Source organism: Sminthopsis crassicaudata, chromosome 3 (genome assembly GCF_048593235.1).
Source record: "Sminthopsis crassicaudata isolate SCR6 chromosome 3, ASM4859323v1, whole genome shotgun sequence".
NCBI lineage: Eukaryota > Metazoa > Chordata > Mammalia > Dasyuromorphia > Dasyuridae > Sminthopsis > Sminthopsis crassicaudata.
Genome location: NC_133619.1, coordinates 98,390,311 through 98,415,639, shown reverse-complemented (window position 1 = coordinate 98,415,639; position 25,329 = coordinate 98,390,311). Strand labels below are relative to the sequence as shown.

General features: G+C 32.7%; 1 long non-coding RNA gene across 1 annotated transcript in view; it reads left to right on the top strand.

The window, feature by feature from the left end:
* The window catches only part of LOC141564882 (uncharacterized), a 271,713-nt gene that overhangs the window by 147,124 nt on the left and 99,260 nt on the right, over positions 1-25,329 (top strand). The window lies entirely within an intron of this gene.

Sequence of the window (25,329 nt, the reverse complement as noted above, 5' to 3'; positions counted from 1 at the left end):
AAGGGAGAGGGCCCTTTTTAGATGATTTCCCAGATTGCTCTCAATTCTAACATTCTATGATTTACCATGTTCCAAATTGGTTGAGTTGCTGTTTTGATTGGTTCTCCTCATTCTAAAACTAAGTTATATCCTGCAAACTTGAAAGCTTTGAATCATTAGCATGGTCTAGGATTGGATTTTTAATGAAAGAAAAGGTAAACATCAGAGAATTTTTGTGTTTCCTCCATACACACCTACTGCTTTTCTGGTCAGTTTTGTTTGAAACCTCAGCATTTCAACTCTAGTAAGAGCACTTTATTTTATGTATCTGGCCTTAATTCATAAATTCACCAATATTTCATGTTAGAATTAAGAATTCTATTCAACAATGGTTTTATCTTCAACTCAGAAGTTTTAATGAAACAACCCCTTTAGCAGAAAGGGGATTATTCATCTATATAATTACATATCTAATAGGTAGAAAAATGAACCCATTATGAAAGAATATGTTGTTGTTCCAAATGTCCTTAATTGTTCTAAGCAGTTGAGAAGAATTACTGGGTTAGGGAAGATGCCCAGCAATGTAAATTCTATTAGGTATGTATTAGAAGCAGTAATTATGAGTAAAGGTGGAGAAGGAAGAAATTCTATACCATCAAGTTCAAGGATCATATTTATACCCCTTGTTCTATGTATTCCTGCAAAAAAATAGTAATTATATATATATATATGTATATATATATATATATATATATATATATATATATATGAGAGACCAATTCAGACAATGTAAGGAGAATAAATGAAGGCCCTTAAATGGACTCTTAAGAAGATTGAGCAAAGTATGTAGCAAGCACAGGGGAAAAAGAGGACTTAAGAGATAAGCATTGTTCTTAATAAGGATTTTAATGAATTAGGTATCTTTAGTTTTTGCAGCTAGATTTTCATTCTTAATTGGGCCCACAAAATTTTTCTGTGTCTATAGGATGTCTAAGGATACATTTGAAATACCTTTGTTGAATTCTCTTACTATATTGCATATTGTGGTTACAGTGGAAGTGATAAAATTTAGATTAAGATTGGGTCACATTGTGATCATATCTTCCAGATAATTTATTCTCATTTGTAATTGACAATATTTAGAAAATATCCTAAGAATTATATGTTACATAGGCTGTGCTTTTAGAATTAATTTTTTCTATAATAAAGAAAAAAAACCAAAATATGCATAAGTTTTAGTGAATTTTAATTTCTTTTTTATACCATGATAATTTCCTTTTATTCTATCACCTATAGCCCCTCCAGTATCATAATACCCTCTTTTGAGATGTAGAATAGTTAAGTTAAACGGACTAAACTGATCACATCTGTGAGAATATAAAATTGTTCTCATCTGCTGTCCTTCCCTAAAACCTTTATAATGAGATAAGAAAGGTATATTTTATCAACCATATGCTGGGGTCAATATTGGTTACTGCTTTTATTTGACATTTTGTGTTCTTCTTATTCACATTATTATTGTCTTTATTTATTATTCTCAATCAGCCATTTAAGTCTTTTAATGTTTCTCAGATTTCTTCTGTCAACATTTCCTATAGAACAATCTTATAATACAGTATTCTCTTTCATTTATCTATCAAATTTTATTCAGCTATTCTCAAAATGATGGACATATACTGTTTCCAAATTTGCTTCAACAAAAGTACCAACTTGCATATCAATAGAAAATTGAAACAAAGTTGAAGATTTTGAAAGTTACAGTGAAACGGTAATTTTCCTTAGATATTTAAATTGATAGTTTTTCTTAGATATTTAAATATTTAAAACCAAAAATAACTTTTGAATGAATATCATAAAATCTTTTTTCCTAAGTTTGACTCTTAAGTTACTGGAGTTAAACCATAATTTAGCAGATTGTAAGATAAAAATTGTGCTTTCCCTCAGCAACTTCTTGGTGTCTACCTTTAAGCATTTTTATTCCAATGTTTTGATTAAAGTTTTTAAGATAACTTAATCTTGGTTGTAGAGAATCTGAGTAGTCCTTCACAAGTCACTTTAACCTCTTACCTCTAGAAAGGATCTGTCAAAACAAATCTAGGCAGAAGAGAATTTATATTGTCTTAGTGTGTTAAATTTAAATAGAAATGGGGGCCACTAAACTATATGTTGGGCAACTGATTACTTAGAAGAAATGGAAGCAGTGTCAGATTTTATATTCTTGAACACAAGATCATTGTAAACATCAACTGCAGCTATGAGATTAAAAGGTTTCCTCCTTGGAAGGAAAGTTATGGCAAGTCTGGATAACATACTAAAAAGCAGAGACATCATCTTACCCAGAAGGACCTTAAATTCAAAGCTATGGTTTTTCCAGTAGCAATTCATGGTTGTGAGAGTTGTACTATGAAGAAAACCGAGGAAAGCAGAATTGAGCTTTTGAATTGTGATGCTGCAGAAGAATTTGAGAGTTTCTTGAGGATTAAATCATTAAATGGTTAAATCAAGATATTCATGGAAGGCCAAAAACAAAAATACTGAAGCTTACATACTTTGATTACATAATGAGAAGTTAGGACTCATTGGAAAAGAGCCTGTTGGAAAAGGTAGAAGACAAAAGGAAAAAAGGGTTGGCAGAGGATGAGTTAGATAAATAGTGTCATAGAAACAAATAACATGAATTTTCACAGTTTTAAAAAATAATTGAGAATAGAAGGACCTGGCAAGGGATTACAAAGAGTTAGACATGACTGAATGAACAACCCCAAAAAGTAGTGTCAAACTCACATAGAAATGAGGACCACTAAACTGTACATAAGGAGCATTTCAGGTAGCAAATAAACTTAGAAAATCACATATTAAAATTATTTTTGTTTTATTGGGGGGGCTGTTAAATATTTTCTAATTCCATTTTAATTTGGTTCAAGCTGCACCCTGGAGTATTGGGAACTCATTGCATAAGACCTGTGGCTGCATACTTTTTGTATTGTAGATTGTAGATGATTTTAAGAAAGATATTTCTATATTTCATGTTAGCCTCCCCCCCCATCTCTCTTTCTGTCTCTGTCTCTGGCTCTTTTTCTCTGTCTCTGGCTCTGCATAGGTCTGTCTGTCTCTCTCACTCCTCTCTTCTCCACTCCTCTTCTCTCTTTTAAGTTTATGAATAGATTTATGATTTTATTGGTGAAGAAAGTTACTAGTGAGAAACTTATTGCAGATTTTTGCCTTTTCTGAAATTTAAAGTCTTAGAGAGCTACTTGGGATTGTTAAACTAAGTGAGTTGTTAAGGTTCATAATGTCAAGAGGTATCTCAGGAGGAAGTTTAACTTGATTCGAAAGTCACATGTTTCTTCATCTTTCTTTATCTTGATTCTTCATCTTTCTTTATCTTGATTTGAGAGTCACATGTTTCTTCATACTTTCTCTCACAATAACTTTTATTTTCATTTAATGAAATTCACTTTCAGAAACATCTTCCTTATTTGTTATCAAATTCCCCTTATTGTACTTTACCCCAACTTTTTTTTTTCAAGTTTTAGTGGAGCTAAAATTTAATCACTATCAACTATGACTTTAATTTTTTTCTACTTATAGATTCCTATGAATATTTTCTTATTCGGCTCAATTCCAAGTGAAAAAAAAATATTCTGTCCTTTAGCTAGAATGTTCTGTTTTTAGATTTCTAACTTTCTAGGCTAAGGTAATTTGCTGTTTGGCAAAGTGATCTCATGGCACATGCAATTTGAGACACTCAATTTCAGATTATATTTGGACCTAATTTCCACTTGACTTTTTTGGTAGGTAAGCTGATTGAAGCAACTAAGAGATAACTTCAAAGCCATGGAATTATTTAGTTTTAGAATTCTCTTCAGTCATATTGTCACCTTAAGAAAGCAAAGAATATTAATTGTGTATCCTATACAGTGATGATGATTTCAATTACCACATTGAGCCAACAATAACTCTTCTATGACCTATGAATTTCTTTTTTTTTTATTTAGTTCACTGAAAACACTATGTCTAGAGCTTGATTCTATTAATTACTTGTTTTATCTCTGCCTAAGATAAGCAGTTGATCACTATCTTCTTTTTCAGTTTAAAAGTAATCATGTCTCCATTTAGTCCTCTGTTTCTAATTGAACACAGACCTAGCTCTCCTACTCTCTCCAGATAGGTATTTAGGTATTACTTTCTATACCTTTTTTCAAAATCAGTTTTGTTGTTTTCTTATGACCTCTGTACAACTGTTACTTGTCAAATCACAGGAAAGCAAATGAAAGCATGATTCCATCATTGGCCTAACCAGTAGCTAGCACTGCTGAATAATTGCTTTCCTTGTTTTACATGATACATCTATTAATGCAATCTAATATAGAGTTTGCCTTTTGGTGACAGTGTAGCTCTGTTGAATCATATTTAATTTTTCATCCATTATTCCTTCCCTAGTGAGCCTCTGAACACTTGTCTTTATTAACTTTCACAATATTGATTTCAACCTGATTCTTTCTTTCTTCTTCTTTTTTTTTTCCTATTTCAGGTTGTGTTTCAATCATGTCTTCCAAATCTGACACTTGAGTCCTAAAATAGGATTTTTTTTTTCCATTTTGAAATGTTTGACATGTTTAAACAATTTATATTCCAGTGCCACTCAAGAACAAAGCAACACTTGTGTTGACATTTCTCTTCTTCATGTTGGCTCATCATAGGATTAGCTAAAGTTTGAAAATATTTATCAGCCACAGAAAAATCTAAGTTTTGTTAAGTTATAGGGAGTTTTAATCTGTGCTATTTGTACTGTGTACCCTCACTTGACAAAATCATAACACTAGAGTTATGTTCAACTGAATTGTGATTGAGTACTAGTGGAACTTTATAATAATGGGTAAAGTTTGTGTTTAATGTTGTATTAGTAAAAGTTGATCTTACCTACATTTATATTGACAGAGACAACTGACATCTTACATAACAACTGAAAAAAAGTACAGGATTTTATTTTTTATAGCAGAGTTTATCAACCTTTTTTGTATCATCAATCCTTTTGGCAATTTATTGAAGCTAGAAATTTGATTCTAAAGGTATAAAATAAATTATATTAAAAGAATAAAACTAAAGTAAATATATTTATAAATTTTTTTTAAGTTCACAAATCTCAGGTTAAGAAGTTCTAGTTTATAGGGATAAAAATGTTCATATTCTTATACAATATTATTTAAATTATACTATGTTAGCTCTGTAGGGAGTATTATAGTCTAGCTGGTTCAATGTCTTTATTTCAAAGAAAAACTGAGACCTTGGGAGGTTAATCAAACTTGTCAGGATGATCATTAAATGCTTATCCTCAAATATTTCTTTGAGTTACCTCCATGAGCATGACACTCAAATAGGCAACGGAATCACAGAATTGTTATATAGCACTTTTTATGATGTCAATAGGACCACTATATGTTGAAATATATTCTTTGCTCATATAATTGGGAAATAGCTAGGTTTCTATTAGTGAAATGATGAATCTTCTGAAATGGTCACATGTATTTGATTATACATTATTTGAAGTTATAATTATTCAAAATATAGCATTCCCCACAAAAACCAGTGGAAAATATAGTGAAAATTCAACTCATGACCACTTTTAGGGAATTTATTATTCACACTAATGGGAGGAACCTAGCTGTAATTCTGACCTACTGTTTTCAAGTATGGAATGTAAAGATTCCTAAACAAACAAACAACAACAACAACAACAAAAAAAAACACACGCAACCCTATTCTCCAAAAATCAATTTTCGGCTCTCAAAATTGTACATTTTCCCTCTATTTCCAACTAGGAAAATCCCTAATAGCTTCAAATAAAATACTTGGCTAGCTATAACAGAATCATGGACAAAATTCAAAGATAAGAGTTTTGGGTGGGAATATTTTATTCCATTTTTAATGAATGTAACATTAAAGTGTAGGACATTATCTGCCTCCAAGCTACCCACAGGCTAACCATATACCTAAGTTAGCAATCCTCAGTAGGAAGAAAGAAATGATCAGAAATATGATAGAAATAGCCTAAAGAATGATTATTTTTATTAGTTCTTTTTAAGTATTTTTTTTTTTTTTTTGTCTCACAGCCACATATCGGATAATTACTTAAAAATAGTATTTTATTTTGGGGTCCTAATAGTGACTGGTAATTCATTATTCCTAAAATTTATATCCCTTTAATTTTAACTAGTCAATTTCATTGTCCTCATTATAGTTAATGAGAGCTGCTTGGCAAAAGTAGCAGTAACAGCTGGGTGGGTCTAAACTGGTTATTTGTTAGATTTCTTCTAACTGTAAAGCCTTGTCAATGGCTAGCAGTTGAGAAAACTCAGATTCTAGCCTGATCTTTATTCTGAACATTGAAATTCACTAAAGAACTCAGTAATCTTCTCATGTTGGCATAATCAAAATGCAAGACCGTGATGTATCATTTGAAAATCCAATGTCCTGCCGCCGCCTCTGTATTCTCTTGCTTCATCTCTCAGGGTTGCTGCAGTACAGCTGGTCCTTACTTTTTAGACAAGAAACATGAAGCAAAATTCTATGTCTATTTCTTCTGTGTATAATTTACTATGCAACTTAAACTCTGGACCTGTTTAATGGTCCTAACAGCAGAGTTTCTAGGCCAACAACTAAATCAGCTGCAGTGCTCTGCATTTGCAGACAGGTCTTGTGATTTACAAAATTTAATAAGCTAGGCCCTCATGACTTTTTTTTTTTTCCTCTCCAAGATACTGCTTTTATAATAGCTGCCAAAAAGGTTGTCAAAGGAGTATATACCCATTGGTATAATGAAACCTTACTTTTTTGCACAAGAGTGTATAAATAGAGTCCTCCGACTATTGCTAATTCATTAACAATGAGTAAATTCTGGAGAGGCCTGCTGGCTGGAGGTGATGTGTTAGTGATTTTTGTTGGAATTGCTATGTGAAAGTGATATTTTGTGAGTGTGTCTGTAGGATGGAGGGGAGGGAATCAGTGTCTATGAGTGGCTGCCAAATATAGAGTAAGTGAAAGCTGTAAATGGCTTAACAATTTCTCATCTATACTTGGTTCCTTAAATCAGAGTTGCCACAACTCAAATTCCCTTGTCATAGCCTGACAGCTTACCTTTTATATTAGGAGAACATTTAATGCTCATGCTAATTTATCTTTTAAAAGGGTTCAACTATTTTGGTCATTGTAAGTCAGTGCCAATGGCATATTTAGGTAGTCACTGTGGCTTTTTATATTAAAATTCAATTCAATAATCTATTCAATGACTACTTAATAAAGTATAGGAGTACAATGTTTCTGTATAGCCCAAGAACAGAATTTATAGGGCACCTGGCCATGTCCTCATAAAACTTACACTTTACTAAGGGGAAATACCCATAGATAAATAACTATGATATAATAACATACATAATAAATACATCAGAAAAATGTAAATATACCACAATATGTTAGAGATGCAGTAATTATAATAAAAGTTAACATTTATATAGACCTTCCTTTTACTACTCACTTTGCTATGTACTTTATATATTGTTATCTTATTTGATCCACAACAATCCTGGGAGGCAGGCACTATTATTATTATTATTATTATTTTACAAATGAAGAAATATAGACAGAGTTAAAGTTAATTACTTATGAGGGTCAGAGCTAAAAAGTGTATGAGGCTGGAATTGAACTTTTTCTCATTCCTAGATCTTTCTTACTCCTAGATCCAGGGCTCTCAGTGGAAAGAATGGGGTCACTCATTAAAAGAATACAACTAGAGTATATATAATTATAAATTTTTTTTAAGTTCATGAATCTCAGGTTAAGAAGTTCTAGTTTATAGGAATAAAAATGCTCATATTCTTATACAATATTATTTAAATTATAGTATGTTAGGTCTGTAGGAAGTATTATAGTATAGCTGGTTCAATGTCTTTATTTCAAAGAAAAACTGAGACCTTGGAAGGTTCAGCAAACTTGTCAGGATGATCATTAAATGCTTATCCTCAAATATTTCTTTGAGTACCTCCATGAGCATGACACTCAAATAGGCAATGGAATCACAGAATTGTTATATAGCAGTTATATAGGAGGCAGAAAACTTTTTTTTTTCCAATTTCAGTCTCTAATTCTTAGTAATTGTGTGAAATTCTCTGTGGGGCTCAGTTTTATTATATGTAAAATGTGAAATCCCTTCTGCATCTATGACTTATGGTGTGACAATAAAGTCAACAATATGTGTGGTCCACAGGAACAAGGATAAATATAATTATTGACCACTTGAGACTCATTTTAGTTTTCACAAATGTAGAAAAATGATTGGAATGCTTTTAAAAAAAAAGTAGATGATATTCTATGTAATTGGGGAAAAATAAAATATTGTTTTAAAAAAGTAGATGATACTCTAAAGGGTTATATTTTAGAGCCTACCATGTACTCTGATTTTGTCCTTATGTGTTATTTCCAAGTGAGATGTACTCAAAGTTGTCACATCCTTCTGATCTACTTTAAATATCTGGCAGGATTAGATAGACGCTTTGGATCTTACACCCATGGTGGGGAGCAGTTGCTATTAAACAAAATTTGACTCTTCAGCAACCTTGAGATAAGAAGTTACATGCTGAAGTAACCTAGAGGCCCTTATTGCCTTTTAAAAAACTGAATTCCTGTTGAGATTGCTGTTAAAAAAATAAGGAAAATAACACATCAACTATTGTTTCAGGCTTACTCATTCTTCCTCTTTAAGACAATTTTCCTAGTACAGAAATAGCCATATATTCCACATCTTTAAATCAGATTGTCTTCTGTGTCCTGTTTCCTGACTTCCATTGTTCTGGTCCTTTCTCTTTCCCCCACTACTGCCCTGCTTTCTCCATTACATGATTCACATTCATGTATATTAGTCCTGCCGCTTTTCATTCAACTTAGCCCTGAGGGAATATTACCCCTATTACAAATGTATATATTTTACAGAGCTGTTTGGGAAGATTGGCTTAACTGTAATGATAAATGTGAGAAAATAGATATATTCTGTTATCATAACCCGCCTGCTATATTTTCTTTCCACTACAGGGAGTTTTCATGGGTGCCTGGCAAAACAAATTGCAATCACCTGGGTATTTTCCACCCCAGTTCTGTCATTTTGAATGATAAATGTATTTCTTCTTTAATGGAGAGGATTCTTTTTTTTGAATATTGCTCTATATATGGATAGATAGCAAATAACAATCAAAAAGAACATAATGTAAATATTTATTTGGACATCAATGAAATAATATTTTACATTTACTTTTAGACAATGTAAAAGCTGAAAGTGGGACAGCTTTTAAGGTTGACCAGAAAAAAAAAAAAAAGATTATTTCCTCCTAAGGATCGAACAACAGTCCATGGACAAGCAGACAGCATAAGCATAATTTAATAGGCTTTCTCTGTGAGCAGAATACCTTTATGATACCATGTCACGATTTGTACTTCAACTGAAGATTTTTAAGGTGGTATATGTTCTGGGACATTGATTTCCTTCTATCATTTTAGTCATAAGTAATCTCTAGCTCTCCTTTTTCTGGAGACTAAAAACAAGTAACCTATAAGCTCATCAACATTATATATTCCTCTGATGACTCAGTCTGTTGTGAAAAGAAGCAGCCGTTGTCATCCTGCAGATGTCAAGAACTCTAATACCAGGTTTTGCTTAACCTGCAGGTCACTTGGGGCTAGCTAGGTTGTCCCCCACAGCTAGTTCAGTATATGCCAGCAGGTTTGACAGGCACCATGCTGAAAAGAACTTTAAATTGGACAGCTGCACTTCACCAGCAGGGGCTGCTGCAGAGCAGCTAGATTTTGAGATGTTCCCTGGGATTGTTAAACCTAAATCTTGACAGCTGTGAGGGAGGATGTTGTTAGTTCAGTTGGGATAAGACTATTTGAGGACTGTGGAAAACACCAAAGAAAATCAAAGCCAGGAAAGGCAAAAGGCATCTTCAGAAGAGGCTTGTGTGTAAGAATAGACTGAAGTAACGGTTCTTGCAGAAAAGGCATGCAAATGGACATTGTGTGTGAGCCTTGCACTCAGTTGCCTACTAAACAAAATACTTTAAGAGAAGAAAAAGAGAGAAAAGAGTGGCTTTTAAATGGAATTAAATCTTAATAAGCTGTAATTGTAACCTTTGTTTTTTTTTAGTCTTGAGTATCAGAAATGCATCATTGAGAATTTCTAAATAGATATAGAAGCTTAAAGCTAGGGACAATAACACTATTCAGAAGAAAAACAAAGACCATGCCTTGAGTGGAGTATAGTGCAAAGTCTCTAAGAATATCTGAACTCAGAGAAATAAATCAAGCATTTGTGAATGGATTCCACTGACTTTTTCTCTAGGCTAGCCTATCTATGAATCACAACAAACCCCAAAACTATGGTATGTACATAGGTTGCACCAGTCCAGTGTTTGTTGTACAGAGTCGGGCATGCTGTATTTTATTGGTAGCAGTAAGATTTTTATTTTTTTAGAGCCTATTACTTCCATGATGGACTAAGAACTATAAGTACAGAGATATGTTGTTTAAGTATCCTTTCTGTAGAATTTGAAGAATAGAGAAAGGTTTAGAACTAACAGCCCCTGAACACACACACACACACACACACACACACACACACACACACACACACCTTGAATATTATTTGCCATGTAGAAGAAGCAATGGGGCCCTTAATCCTCTAACCCACCTACCAGCATACCCTAAATCCCATGCATAGAGCAAAGAGTGCTCTAAGTTATTCACAGAAACTTCAGGGTTACTTTTCATTCATCATAACAATGACAACAAAAGTTTGGTCAAATAAGAAAATAGATAAACGGAAAGTGTTCATGGCTTAACATAGATGAATTACCTGTAGGTGGAATCCCAGGAGAGAAGACTTATATAGAAATGCAAATTTTCTTTTCAAAATAATTCAAGAATAGCAGTTTAAGTATGATTAGTAAAAGAAGGAAATGGAAGAAACTTTAGAGCCTAACATATGAATTCTACAAAGGCTTTTGAATGCATTCGATTTTTTTCTACCTAATACAAACTGGTGGATTAGTACTTTTTTTTTTCCTGAGGCAATTGAGGTTAAGTGACTTGTCCATTGTCACACAGTTACATGTCTGAGGCCAGATTTGAACTGACTTCAGGGCTGGTGATCTACCCACTGTACCACCTAGCTTCCCCTATTGATATTCTTAAAAAAACAAAACAAAACAAAAAAAAAAAACCAAAACAAAACATCTTTTTACTGAGAAATTAATTTAAAAACCTTTTATGAAAAGCTAACTTTTTTCAGGTATGGAAAAAGAATTAAACAATGCTTTGATTTAATGCCCAACATAGTTTATTTATTGTCATCTATAACAAATTGATGTCATCTATAACAATCTTTAAGGAATTACTCATACAGAATTTTGAAAGGATATTAAAAGGTCATTTGGTTCATCCTACTATATTCAAGTATGATCACATTTACCATTAAGGAGAAAAGATAATTTTTCTAGTTTAAAGACATTCATTTCATGTCACTGGCATCAACCTTGATATTCAAAGAAGAATAATCTACAACTTATACTCCTTAATTTAAAGCTTACAGTCAGGGGATTTTTACATTGATCTAAATAAAACGATGAAATTATATAAAGAAAATTGTATGTCTACAAGGAACTTATAGATTTAGATGGTGAACTTACAAGATTATATATAAGAAGTGCCACAGGACTAAAACAGGGGCAAATGTCTCAGTTTTCAAAACAAAGAAGAGGGAAGAAGGGTCTTTACATTATAGATTGCTAAGACTAACTTCTAAATTCCTGACAAAAATTTAAAATCAATTAGTAAAGGGCTGTTGGACTGTTTTTTGAACATATAAGGAATCAGTCATCAATCAGAAGCATAGCTACAATGGTTTCATGAAGAAAAGGTTTAGAAGTAGCTCAATTACATTTCCTTTGGTGACAAAATGTCATATGCTGAAGATTCTATGTTGTTAAGTGGTAAAGCAGAAAAAAAGCTCTATGTTTTAAGCTACAAGGAGAATAAGGTGTATGCTATTCTTCATGTTAAAAGACATTAAGAAATGGGCTTAGAGTTGGTGCTGGTCATTGTGTTTGATAAATTAGTCTGGAAAAATTAGATGAAGGAGCCTGATGGTAAATTTGTTTTACAAGAAGTGTTTGGTTTTTTGGAGCTAGAACGGGTAGAGTTTTGATCATTGTGAAGAATAAGGAGAAAACATTTTCTTATTGAGAGGATTTCTATGTGTATGACTGGAAAAGAATGGCCTAGTCATGAGAGATAAGATAAATATGGAGGTAGTAAGCCCTGACTTGGCAATGATTCCTAATTTGAGGGAAAATTTATACAAGGAGGCCAGTAAACATACATATATATTATACAGTGTAAGTAAGCAAAGAAAACATAAATCTATATATCTTTTTCTTTCTTTCTTTCTTTCTTTTTTTTTTTTTTTTTTTTTTGGAGGCTGGGGTTAAGTGACTTCCCAGGGTCACACAGCTAGGAAGTGTTAAGTGTCTGAGATCAGATTTGAACTCGGGTCCTCCTGAATTCATGGCTGGTGCTCGATCCACTGTGCCACCTAGCTGCCCCCTATCTATATATGTATATTTGATTTTATCTTTTACAATATACCTTTATTTCCCCCTTTCTAAACCTCTTCTAGTTATTTTTGGGATGTGATCTTCTTGGTAAGAAGAGACCTAGTATATGCTTGAATATGAATTTCATAACATGGAACATAACATTTACTATCCTGGAAGATTAGTATACTTATTAGTATACTAGAGATACATAACCCATTTAACAATGTATTTCCAGATATCTATGCATATGTAGATATGTGTGCTAGATAAAAGTGTAGTTGAATGAAGTTTTATGTGTTTATGTGATCAAACTCAAAATATGGCCATAAATAGTTGGGTATCAATATTGAGGGAAGTCTTCAATGGATTGACCTAAGCAATGTCTTTGACTCAGTTGCATTTAAGAACATTGATAATTTCTAGATTTTTTGGAGGAATGGTAGCCAGGAGTTTGAAGGAGCTTCAGTACATATCACATGAGAATCATTATTTTAAAATGGGTAGTATGCAGAACAGAAGACTGAAGAGTTATGATTTGTATTGTACAATGAATTGTACGTCAGTAAAATCATAGATCCTTGAAGTTTACATTATATTTATCTATTTTATATATTTCAATATAAGTTGGCATTCTTGTTTACAAATAAGTTTCTTGTACCAACTTAGCACCTAGTAAGAACCTAACACATTTAACTACCACAACTCTCCAAAAAAAAAACAAAAAAAAAAACCTTATTATCATTGAGTAAAGTGAATAGGATTCTGAACTCAGGAAACTGAAGACCATGACACTACCAATGTACCTTTGCCTGAAACAGCTAATAACCAGCTATTCCTTTCTACTAAAAGAAAGGAGAGGAAAAACAGATAGAGGAAGATAAATAAATTTTTTGCATAATTCAATTGTGAATAGTTTGTGATAGTTTTTTCAATACAAGAAATAATGTCTTGAGTTTAAAGTTCCATATGGGTTTGGGTTTTAGAGATCACTATATTGAATTTTTTTTTGAAATTGCACGTACATTCATTTCCTAAGCAATGAGTAGTAAGGAAGGGGCAATAGGTGCTTGGCTTGACTGAGATAAACAATCCTAAAAATAAGAATGCTTTTAGAGGCACATGGTTATATTCCTAGTTCCAAATAATACAAATGAAAACTTCTGAAATGTCTTGAATTTCCAGCTTTGCTGCAATTCAAAATTAACTTGGGTAACATTAAGACAAAGTAATTATTGTAAATAAATTTGATGCTATAGAGCCTTTAGGGATTCTGGATAACTTTTATAAAGACCATGTGTTTATTAAAATGAATACACTAGTGATAAAAGGGAGGTAAGATCCTTAGATATTATTTTCATTCCCAAATGAAAGAGAAAAAAAAATCTCCTTCCTCCCCAAGCAACCCCAAATGTAAGGAAATAAAGATTATCTTAATTCTCTCTTTCCTACATTTTAGTTGGAAAAACATAGAAATATCATGTTGAATATGCCATTGTTATGAATTCACATTAAGTTTAAAAAACAGGAAAATCAAAACTTTCCCCTTTATATCTAATGAAAAAGCACATTAATGTTTGCAGTAGCTGTGTGGGGGCAAGATTAGTTTATTCACGTATTAATTTAACCAATGTTTATTAAGTTCCTACATGGATAAATAGATTTTCTAGATGCTAGGAGAAATAACTAAAGCATGGTCATTGGATTCAAAGCTAGAAAGGACCTTTAAAATCATCCAGTCTGGTTCCTCATAGATAGTATCTAACTGTGATTCATCCAAATGACAGAAAAAGTGAATGATAGTTACCTAGAGCACTGGAAAGCTCTAGACTTTTATGGAGCATTATCTGGTCAATGAAACAAACATTAAGAATGCATAACAAATTAATTAATGAAATTAAAAGTATTTATTAAGTACTTACTATGTTCTAGGCATTTTTCTAAATCCTGATACAAATACAAATATAGAATTGTGATAGTTCCCACCTTAAGTGACCTTACATTCAAATGGAGAAATAACTACCTTAGAGGATTGGTAGGAAAAAAAAAAAGATATTTTTGGCCTGGAAAGTCATAGGGTTAATAAGAAGCATCACAGGACAATCAGTCAACAAAACCTTTTTGGAAATAAAGCAATATTATTTTGATTGCTCTTTTCTTTTTTATTTTATCAAAGTCTTTAATTTACAAAACATATGCATGGGTAATTTTTCAACATTGACCCTTGAAAAATCTTCTGTTCCAAACTTTCCCTTCTTTCTCCCCACCATCTTCCTAAGATGACAGGCAGTCCAATACATGTTAAATATGTTAAAATATGTTAAAAATGTTAAATCCAATATATATCTACATATCTTGCTGCACAAGAAAAATCAGATCAAGAAAGAAAAGAAAACTGAGAAAGAAAACAAAATGTAAGCAAACAATAACAGAAAGAGTGAGAATGCTATGTTGTTGTCCACACTCAGTTCCCACAGTCCTCTTTCTAGGTGTAGATGGCTTTCTTCAACACTGAACAATTGGAACTGGTTTGAATCATCTCATTGTTGAAGAGAGTCATGTCCATAAGAACTGATCATTGTACAGTCTTCTTGTTGCTGTGTATAATGATCTCCTGGTTCTACCTACTCATTTCACTTAGCATCAATTCATGTAAGTCTCTCCAGGTCTCTCTGAAATCATCCTGCTGGTAGTTTCTTATAGAACAATAATATTCCATAACATTCATATAGCACAATTTATTCAGTCATTCTCCAATTGATGGGCATCCATTCAGTTTCCAGTTTCTTACCACACAAAAAGGGCTGTCACAAACATCTTTGCACATGTGGGTCTCTTACTCTCCTTTAAGATCTCTTTGGGATATAAGCCCAGTAGAAACCTGCTGAGTCAAAAGGTATGCACAGTTTAATAACTCTTTGAGCAGAGTTCCAAATTGCTTTACAGAATGGTTGGATTCATTCATAATTCCAGTTTTCCCACATCCCTTCCGACATTTGTCATTATCTTTTCCTGACATCTTAGCCAATCTAAGAGGTGTGTAGTGGCATCTCAGAGTTGTCTGAATTTGCATTTCTCTGATCAATAGTGATCTGGAGCACCTTTTCATATGACTAGAAATAGTTTCAATTTCTTAGTCTGAAAATTGTTCATATGCTTTGACCATTTATCAATTGGAGAATGGCTTGAATTCTTATAAATTTTAGTCAATTCTCTATATATTTTAGAAATGCAGCCTTTAACAGAAACTTTAAATGTAAAAATGTTTTCCCAGTTTATTGCTTCCCTTCTAATTTTGCCTGCATTAGTTTTATTTGTACAAAAACTTTTAAATTTAATATAATCAAAATTATCTATTTTGTGATCAGTAATAATCTCTAGTTCTTCTTTGGTCACAAATTTCTTCCTCCTCCACAAATCTGAGAGGTAAACTATCCTATGTTCTTCTAATTTGTTTATAATATCATTCTTTATGTCTAGATCATGAACACATTTCTACCTTATCTTAGTATATGGTGTTAGGTGTGTGGCAATACCTAGTTTCTGCCATACTAGTTTCCAATTTTCCCAGTAGTTTTTGTCAAATAGTGAATTCTTTCTTTCTTTCTTTCTTTCTTTCTTTTTTTTTTTTTTTTTCCCCCTGAGGCTGGGGTTAAGTGACTTGCCCAGGGTCACACAGCTAGGAAGTGTTAAGTGTCTGAGACCAGATTTGAACTCAGGCCCTCCTGAATTCAAGGCTGGTGCTCTATCCACTGCGCCACCTAGCTGCCCCCTAAATAGTGAATTCTTATCCCAAAAGCTGGGGTCTTTGGGTTTGTCAAACAGTAGATTGCTATAGTGATTGACTATTTTGTCCTGTGAATCTAACCTTTCATTGATCAACTGCTCTATTTTTTAGCCTTTACCAAATGGTTTTGATGAATACTGCTTTATAATATTGTTTTAGATCTGGTTCAGCTAGGCCATTTGATTTTTTCCCCCATTATTTTCCTTGCAATTCTTGACCTTTTATTCTTCCAGATGAATTTTGCTATTTTTTTTAAATCATTAAAATAGTTTCTTGGGAGTTTGAATGGTATAGCACTAAATAAATAGATTAATGTAGGTAGTATTGTCATTGTTATTATCTTTGCTTGACCTATCCCAGAGCACTAGATATTTTTCCAGTTGTTTAGATCTGACTTTATTTGGGTAGTTTTTCTCATATAGTTCCTGACTTTCCCTTGGCAGATACATTCCAAAATATTTTATACTATCAACTGCTATTATAAATGGAATTTCTCTTTGTATCTCTTGATGTTGTATTTTGTTAGTGATGTATAAAAATGCAGATTATTTATGTGGATTTATTTTGCATCCTTCAACTTTGCTAAAGTTGTGAATTATTTCTAAAAGTTTTTTAGAAGTTTCTCTAGGGTTCTTTAAGGATACCATCATATCACCTGCAAAGAGTTATAATTTGGTTTCCTCATTACCTACTTTAATTCCTTTAATCTCTTTTTTCATCTCTTATTGCTAAAGCTAGCATTTCTAATACAATATTGAATAGTAGTGGTGATATTGGGCAATGATGTTTCACCCCTGAACTTATTGAGAATGGTTCTAGTTTATCCCCATTATATATGTTTGCTGATGGTTTTAAACAGATGCTACTGACTATTTTAAGAAAAATTCCATTTATTTTACATTCTCTACTGTTTTTAATAGGAATGGATGTTGGATTTTATCAAAAGCTTTTTCTGCATCTATTGAGATAATCATATGTTTTTGTTAATGTGGTAATCGATATAGTTAATTATGCTAATTGTTTTCCTAATATTGAACCACCATAAATCCTACTTGGTTAGGGTATATTACACTGGGGATGACTTTCTGTAATCTCTTTGCTAATATTTTATTTAAGATTTTTGCATCAATATTCATTAGGGAGATTGGTGTATAATTTCCTTTCTCTGTTTTTGTCCTATCTGATTTAGCTATCAGTACCATGTCTGTGTCATAAAAGGAATTTGGTAGAAGTCCTTTGTTCCCTATTTTTTCAAATAGTTTATATAGTATTGGAATTAATTGTTCTTTAAATGTGGTATAATTTACATGTAAATCCATCTAGTCCTGGGGATTTTTTCTTAGGGAGTTGATTAATAGCTTGTTCTATTTCTTTTTCTAAAATGGGACTATTTAAGTAATTTATTTCTTCTTCTGTTAATCTGGTCAATTTATAATTTTGTAGGTATTCCTTCATTTTACTTAGGTTATCCAATTTATTGGTGTAAAGTTGGACAAAGTAACTCCTAATTACTGCTCTAATTTCCTCTTCATTGATGGAAAGTTCTCCCTTTTCATTTTTGAGACTAACAATTTGATTTTCTTCTTTCCTTTTTTTAAAATCAGATTTACTAAAGATTTATTTATTTTTTTCATAAAACCAACTCTTAGTTGTATTTATTAATTCAATAGAGTTTTTTAACTTTCAATTTTATTAATCTCTCCTGTTATTTTTAGAATTTCAAGTTTGCTATTTTATTGGAGGTTTTTAATTTGTTCTTTTTTCTATCTTTTTTAGTTGCAAGCCCAATGCATTGATCTTCTGTTTCTCTATTTTATGCAAGTAAGCATCTAGAGATATAAAATTTCCCTTTATTACCACTTTGGCTGCATCCCACAAATTTTGGTATGTTGTCTTATTATTGTCATTCTCTTGGATGAAATTATTGTGTGTATGATTTGCATTCACCCATTCTTTAGATTATTTAATTTCCAATTACTTTTTGGTCTATATCCCCCTGGCCTTTTGTTAAATGTGATTTTTATTGCATTGTAATATGAAAACAAAATGCATTTACTATTTCTGCCTTTCTGCAATTGATTTTGAGGTCTTTATATTCTAATATGTGGTCAATTTTTGTATAGGTTCCATGAACTGCCGAAAAGAAAGTGTACTTTGTCTCCATTCAGTTTTCTCCAAAGCTCTATTATACCTAACTTTTCTAGTATTCTATTTACTTCTTTAATTTCTTTCTTATTTATTTTGTGGTTTGATTTATCTAATTCTGAGACATCAAGGTTGAGATTTCCCACTATTATAGTTTTGTTGTCTATTTCTTCTTGCAATGCTCTTAATTTCTCTTTGAAGAATTTAGATGCTGTACCACTTGGTGCATATATGTTTAGTATTGATATTGCGTCATTATCTATGGTACCCTTTAGCAAGGTATAGTTTCTTTCCTTATCTTTTTTAACTAATGAATTTTTGCTTTTGCTTGATCTGAGATCAGGATGGATACCCCTGCTTTTTTTTTTTTTTTTTTTTAACTTCACCTGCAGCATAAAAGATTCTGCTTGGGCCTTTCAGCTTTTCTTTGTATGTATCACTCTGCTTTAAATGTGTTTTCTTGTAAACAACATATTGTAGAATTCTTGCTTTTAATCCAGTCTGCTATCTGCCTTGGCTTTATGAGAGAGTTCATCTAATTAACATTTTGGTTAAAACTACTAATTCTGTATTTCTTGACATCTTAACCCCAAATTATACTTTTTCTTTCCTTTTCCCCCTTTCCCTCCTCTCCAGTATTTTACTTATGAGCACCACTTGCCTCAAGCAGCCCTCTCCCTGTAGACTCTCTCCCCCCTTTCTTATACCTTTCCCCTACTATTTTTGTTTTCCCTTCTATTTAGTCTACCCTGTTCCTTTTCCTCCTTCCCCTCCCACTTTTCTATAGGTGAGAGAAGTTTCTGTGTGAAACCAAATATTTTTAATATTTTCTCTTTGAGCCAAATCTGATGAGAATAAGATTCACACAATGTTCTTCCTCCCTCCCTTCTTTCTCTTAAATATAATAGGTTTCTTTTGTCTCTTCATGAGATTTAATTTCCCTCATTTTACCTCCAATTTCCCCTTTTTCTGGTACAATCCCCTTTCCACTTTTAGTTTCCTCTTTTATATTATAACAATAAAATCAAATTATACACCCACTCTATGTATACCCATAACAGGAATACAGTTCTTAAGAGTTCTTTTCTTTTTACCTTTTTATGCTTCTCTTGAATTCTATATTTGGAGATCAAACTTTTTATTTAGCTCTGCTCTTTTCATCAGAAATAAATGGAATTCACCTGTTTAATTGAATGTCCATCTTCTTCCATGGAAGAAAATGCTCAGTTTAGCAGGGTTATTCTTGTCTGTATTCCAAGTTCATTTGCCTTTTGGAATATCAGATTCTAGGCCCTTTGATCCTTTAAGGTAGAAACTGCTAGATACTGGATAATCCTTATTGTGGCTCCTCAGTGTTTGAAATTTTTTTTTTTCTGTTTGCTTGAAATAATTTCCCCTTGGTCTGATAGTTCTGAAAGTTAGCCATTATATTCCTTGGTCTTTTAATTTTGAGGTTTCTTTCAGGAAGTGTTTCAGTGAATTCTTTCAATGGCTATTTTATCTTCTGATTCTATGACAAATGGGCAGTTTTCTTTGATAATTTCTTAAAAAACAATATCTATGCTCTTTGTTTCATCATGATTTTCAGGAAGTCCAAATAATCCTTCTCTTGTCTCTCCTATTTTTATTTTCCAGGTCAGTTGTTTTCCCAAGTAGGTATTTTACTTTTTTAATATTTTTGTTCATTTTTTTGGTTTGGCTTGACTGATTGTTGATGTCTCATTGAGTCATTCCTTTACATTTATTCAGTTCTGATTTTTAGCTAATTATTTTCTTCATTTTTTTAACTTCTTTTTATATTTGTCGAATTAAATTTTTAATTGAGTTGTGTTCTATGGATTTTTTCCAATTCACAAATTCTGTTTTTTAAGTATTTATTTTCCTTTTCCCTTTCACAAATTCTGTTTTTCAGGTGTGGTTTTCTTTTTCCATTTTGTCAACCCTATTTTTAAGGAGTTATATGCTTCCATTTCATTAAATCTATTTTGTAGTGAAATTTTCTTCAGCTAATTGTTGTGTTTCTTTTCCAAATTCTTTTGTAAAGTTCTCATTTCCTTTTACCATTTTTCTTCCATCTCTCTTTTAAGATCTTTTATAATCTATTCTAGGAGAGCCTTGTGTGAAAGGGACAAATTTATATCATCTTTTGGGACTTCATCTGGAGATGATCTGCTTTTTATCTCCTCAGGATTTGAAATGTGTTCTCTTTTACCATAAAAACTATCGATAGTCAGAGTTCTTTTTGCTTTTTTTATTCATTTTTTTAAAAAAAGTTGAGATCTTCTTTGAGGGCAAAGGAGGTTGACCAAGCTTCTTCTACAAGCAGCAGCATTGAGCCTGTGCTGACTCACTTGTGGTGCTGGGTGAGCATGGCCAGGTTCCATGAGATTCTGATGTTTTGGGTTCACTATTTACCTTTTGTGTTTGTGTTGGATGTTTTATAACTTATCTCCTAATCTACTGGCTTGCAACCAGGGTAGAGAACTCAACAATGCTATAAGTTCCCCAGAGCATACTGTGCCTTGGTTTGTGTTGCTTGTACTCAGTGTCTGTATTTGGCCTGTTTGTGTTTTGCCTGACTCCCTCCATATTCGATTGAAATAGACACTTTCTGGCTATCTTTGAAATTATCTTCTGCTGGTAATCTATTACACTCCCAATATTAGTGGATTCTGCCAGTCCAGCATTAATTCAGAGGCCAGATTAGGTAATTAGTGTGAAAGACAGGAGGTGGTCAGAAAGAAACATATATCCTTTCTGCCATCTTGGCTCAGCCTCTTGATTACTCTTTTCAAAGAAATAAAAGAAAAGTTCTGGGGATCATCAGATTTCACATGGCAACATAGCAGGAAATTGGCAGTGAAGAATAGTCAGGTGGCTGGGCTGGCTAGATAGTATGACCATAAGACATGTCTCTTAAGATGGGAGTAGGAGATCTTTTGGAAGGGTGCAGCTGTGAGAGTGAAAGGGTATTATGATATGAATATTCTAATGAATCTTATCTCTTTTGGTCCCCTACATGAGAAAAGATGACAGCTTTCAAAGTGTTTGTCTACCATATAGGTAAACTATGAAATTCTCTTTTATAGGTTATATCTGATTTTTGTCTCTTTTTCAGTATGTATATACCCTACTGAATGGAACTATGACTCTGAATATTTGTATTTTTTTTTGTCATAGACATATTAAATTTTAGGACTAAAAAGAGCCTCTGAGGTATTATCAAGTCCAGTCTTTCCATTTTACTGATAAAGAAACTAAATCCCAGAGAGGAGAAAGATTTGCCAAAAGTAATGAAGTAGTTTAATGATAAAGTAAGTAATAGAATCCACAACTTTTCATTTGTAAACCAGAGTTCATTACATTATTTCTCTTTTTTTATGCATCTCATCAATATCTTTGTTTCTCTTTCTGTCTTCTTTTCTGACAGTCCACTTTCCCATTATAGCTTCCTTATAGTCAAGAGGACAGATGTAAAGTTAAATTCTTAACAACTGGACTTCTCTGACTTGTGGCACAGAGAAGGGCTTAACCTTAATTACTCTCTAAGCTCCTCCTTCAAGTGATCCTAATACAGAATTAAAAAAAATATTTTAAAAGTGGTGAGAACATTTTATATTTCCCTCAGAAAAGTTGAACAACATATTTACATCTCTGTATCTTTAACTTTTCCCCTCTTAAGCAAGATTTTTGCCCAGGGTTCTATTCTTGGATCTCCTCTGTCTCCCCTTGGTGAATTAATCTTCTTCCATGATCTCAATGACTATTTCCAAATTAAATTCTTCCAGTTTTTTATTTCTAGTTGTCTGTTAGATATCTCTATCTATATATCCTGAACTTATTATCCTTTTCTGAAAATTTGTTATATCCTCTTAGTCTTCCAGGCTCAAAACCTGGAGTCCAAAGTGACTGTTATTTTCAACATTAATTCTCATATTCTCTTTTTCTAATCCTGAGGATTTAAGGTTATATCCTTTTTCCCTTGATAATTCTCCCACTGCCATCTCTCTATATCTCAGCCCTGTTTCTCCTCAATATCTATACTATTTTGACCTTCTAGTGTTCCCTCGGCAAACTCATTCCATAGATAATAAGCTTCCCATTATCTTGAACCTCTTCCATTCTTATGTTCTTCTTATTATAATCACCTTTTTGCACTACTTGAATCTAACCAACTCTGGAAGACACTGTATCCCTTGTTAAATTTTCTTGTCCAAAGAAAGGTTCTTTGTTCTCTGATTCTCTTGACTAATGGATAGATTCCTTAATACTTGATTCTTTGACCTGCTACTTCCAGACATTCCAGACACAATATCATTCAAAAACCTCTCTTCCCTCGTCTCGTTTCTTCAATCTATGTTACTCTATGCAGATTAATATTTTAATTATCTCTTGGTACTTCAGATTACCCTTTCTTTTTTTTCAAGGAATTCAGTATCTAACTTGAAGTTTTCTTCTTTATTCCAATATCTGACCTCCTATTTGGGAATTTTCATTTACATACATATACATATACACCCACACATTCATACAAACATATATATTTATATGTACATATAAATATATGTATATATATATGTATGTGTATACACACACACACACACATATATATATATATAATTTTCTGCTCACTTCCACACTGTAAATTTAACCCCCTCCCTCTTTTAAACATTTCTCCTAAGTGTTGTATTCCCCAATTAGAATGTAAACTTCTTAAAAAGAGAGACTATCTTGCTGCTTATGTTTGTATCTTCAGTTCTTGTTATAATACATGGCATATAGTAAACAACAAGTACCTTCTCATCCCCTAACTATGGTTATGTTCATCATTTACTTTCTTTACTTATATTGAATACTTTGAGAGTAAGTTATACAGTCATACCAACTAGGCCCACTGGTAATTCATGTAGTCTAATCTGAACTGTGACTTTACTGCTACACTATAATTCTTTTATTCTTCTCAGATAGGGTCTGTCACATAACCTATGGTAAATTATTTAAACTTCTCTTTATGAGTCAATCATACAATTAACCTCTAAATCTTTTTACCTTCCCTCTCAGCAGAGGACATCACTTTCTATCCTAGGGAGAAAACTGACCCCTTACCCCTCATGCACACCAGGATAGATTCCTTCATCTTCTATGTTTTACATCTCAAATATTAATCCTTCATCATTATCTTCTTTCTTTCCTCTGAGGAAGAAGTGACCTTCTCTTTTCTAAGACTAGCTTCTATTTTTATGCCCCTGATTCTATTCCCTCCTATTTATCTCAGGAGTTTTCCTGCAAACCAGGTCTCTTTATTAATTAAAACCCCCCTAACAACAACAAAAATCCTCTTTCTCTTGCCCTTAACTTCTCCTGAACCTGTTATCCTATATCTCATTTACCTTTCACAGCCAAAGTCTATGCTTGCTCTGCCTTTGTTTCTTCCAAAAGAATGGGAGGTATTCCCTTTTCTCCCAAAAGAATGGGTGGGGAGAGAACAAAAAAAAAAAAAAACTTACTATGAGATTAACACAGTGAAGGGATGGTGGGCAAACTAAAATAATGTATAGTGTTGAGTAGTGCTTATGGTTCATCTGTACTTGAAGCTGTGGAGAGTGCCAGTGGAAAACGTCTTAAGATGCTTTGCTAGAGGTAATACCTGCCCAATGAGTGTATTACTATAAAAATTAAGGCTAAAGGGTCTTTTTGTAGGTGTTCCTATTCCTCCTTGACTTTATTGTAGGTTTTGTTTATTTTTTTGACCATTTAGCTAGTTCATATTCTCACTTCTGTGGGCTACGTGCTTGCTTGCAAGTTGGATTAGTGTCAGTTGGTCAACAAGTATGTTGCAGAAGCATTGAGTATTCATTATGAGATAGGCACTCTAGTATGTATTACTGATAAAATGAAAAACAAAATAAACCTTGATCTCAAGGAGCATATGTTTAAATGGGGAAGGTTAGATATGAATATAATTAGATACATTTAAGAGATATATATATATATATATGAGATAGAAGATATTTTGAGATAAAAAAGGACTAGCGATGGGGACACTGGGATAAGCCTCCTGCAGAAAGTAGGACTTAATTTGAGTCTTAAAGGATTCCAGGGAAACTCCGAAGTGGAGGTGAAGAGCCTTCTGAGTAGTGTCAAATAGTAAAGTTTCCAGATTGTATAAATGAAAAAAATTAATGAAGAAGTAACAAATCCCTCCCAAATCTATTTCAAATTATTATGCCATGTGTGAACCTTTGACACAAGGGCTGTATTTTTGTTCTGTCATTTCCCCTTTAAATTTTTAATTCCTTTAAAAAAAAAAGGACCATTGTCATGTTTATCTTTGTATACTCAGTATGTACTACATTGCAGTGTTAATGATTTGTTGAAAGGGATTGATTTTCCTAGTAAGCCATAGAATAGAAAAGAACTTCTATCTTTGACTTAGAATTCTTTGCTTCATTTCTTTTTTAACTAGCCTCAGTCACTGAATGGTTGGTAACCTCTGTCAATCTGAGACCTGTCAAAAAAATCTTATCTTAAATGACCAAGGTCTCCCATTGCATCCAGAGCCATCTCTAATCATCCTCATCTATATCTGGACACTGTATCCAGATGATTCTGGAAAAGAAAGTGAGGTAAGTGACCTTGCACAACCCACTGTCACTCAAATCGATTTCACTTGAATGACATAGCGCCACCTCCATGATGTCATGGTGGTCATCAAGAATGAAGGACAAATAACAATAACAATGACAATACCAACACCAACATCAGAAAATACAAATGAGT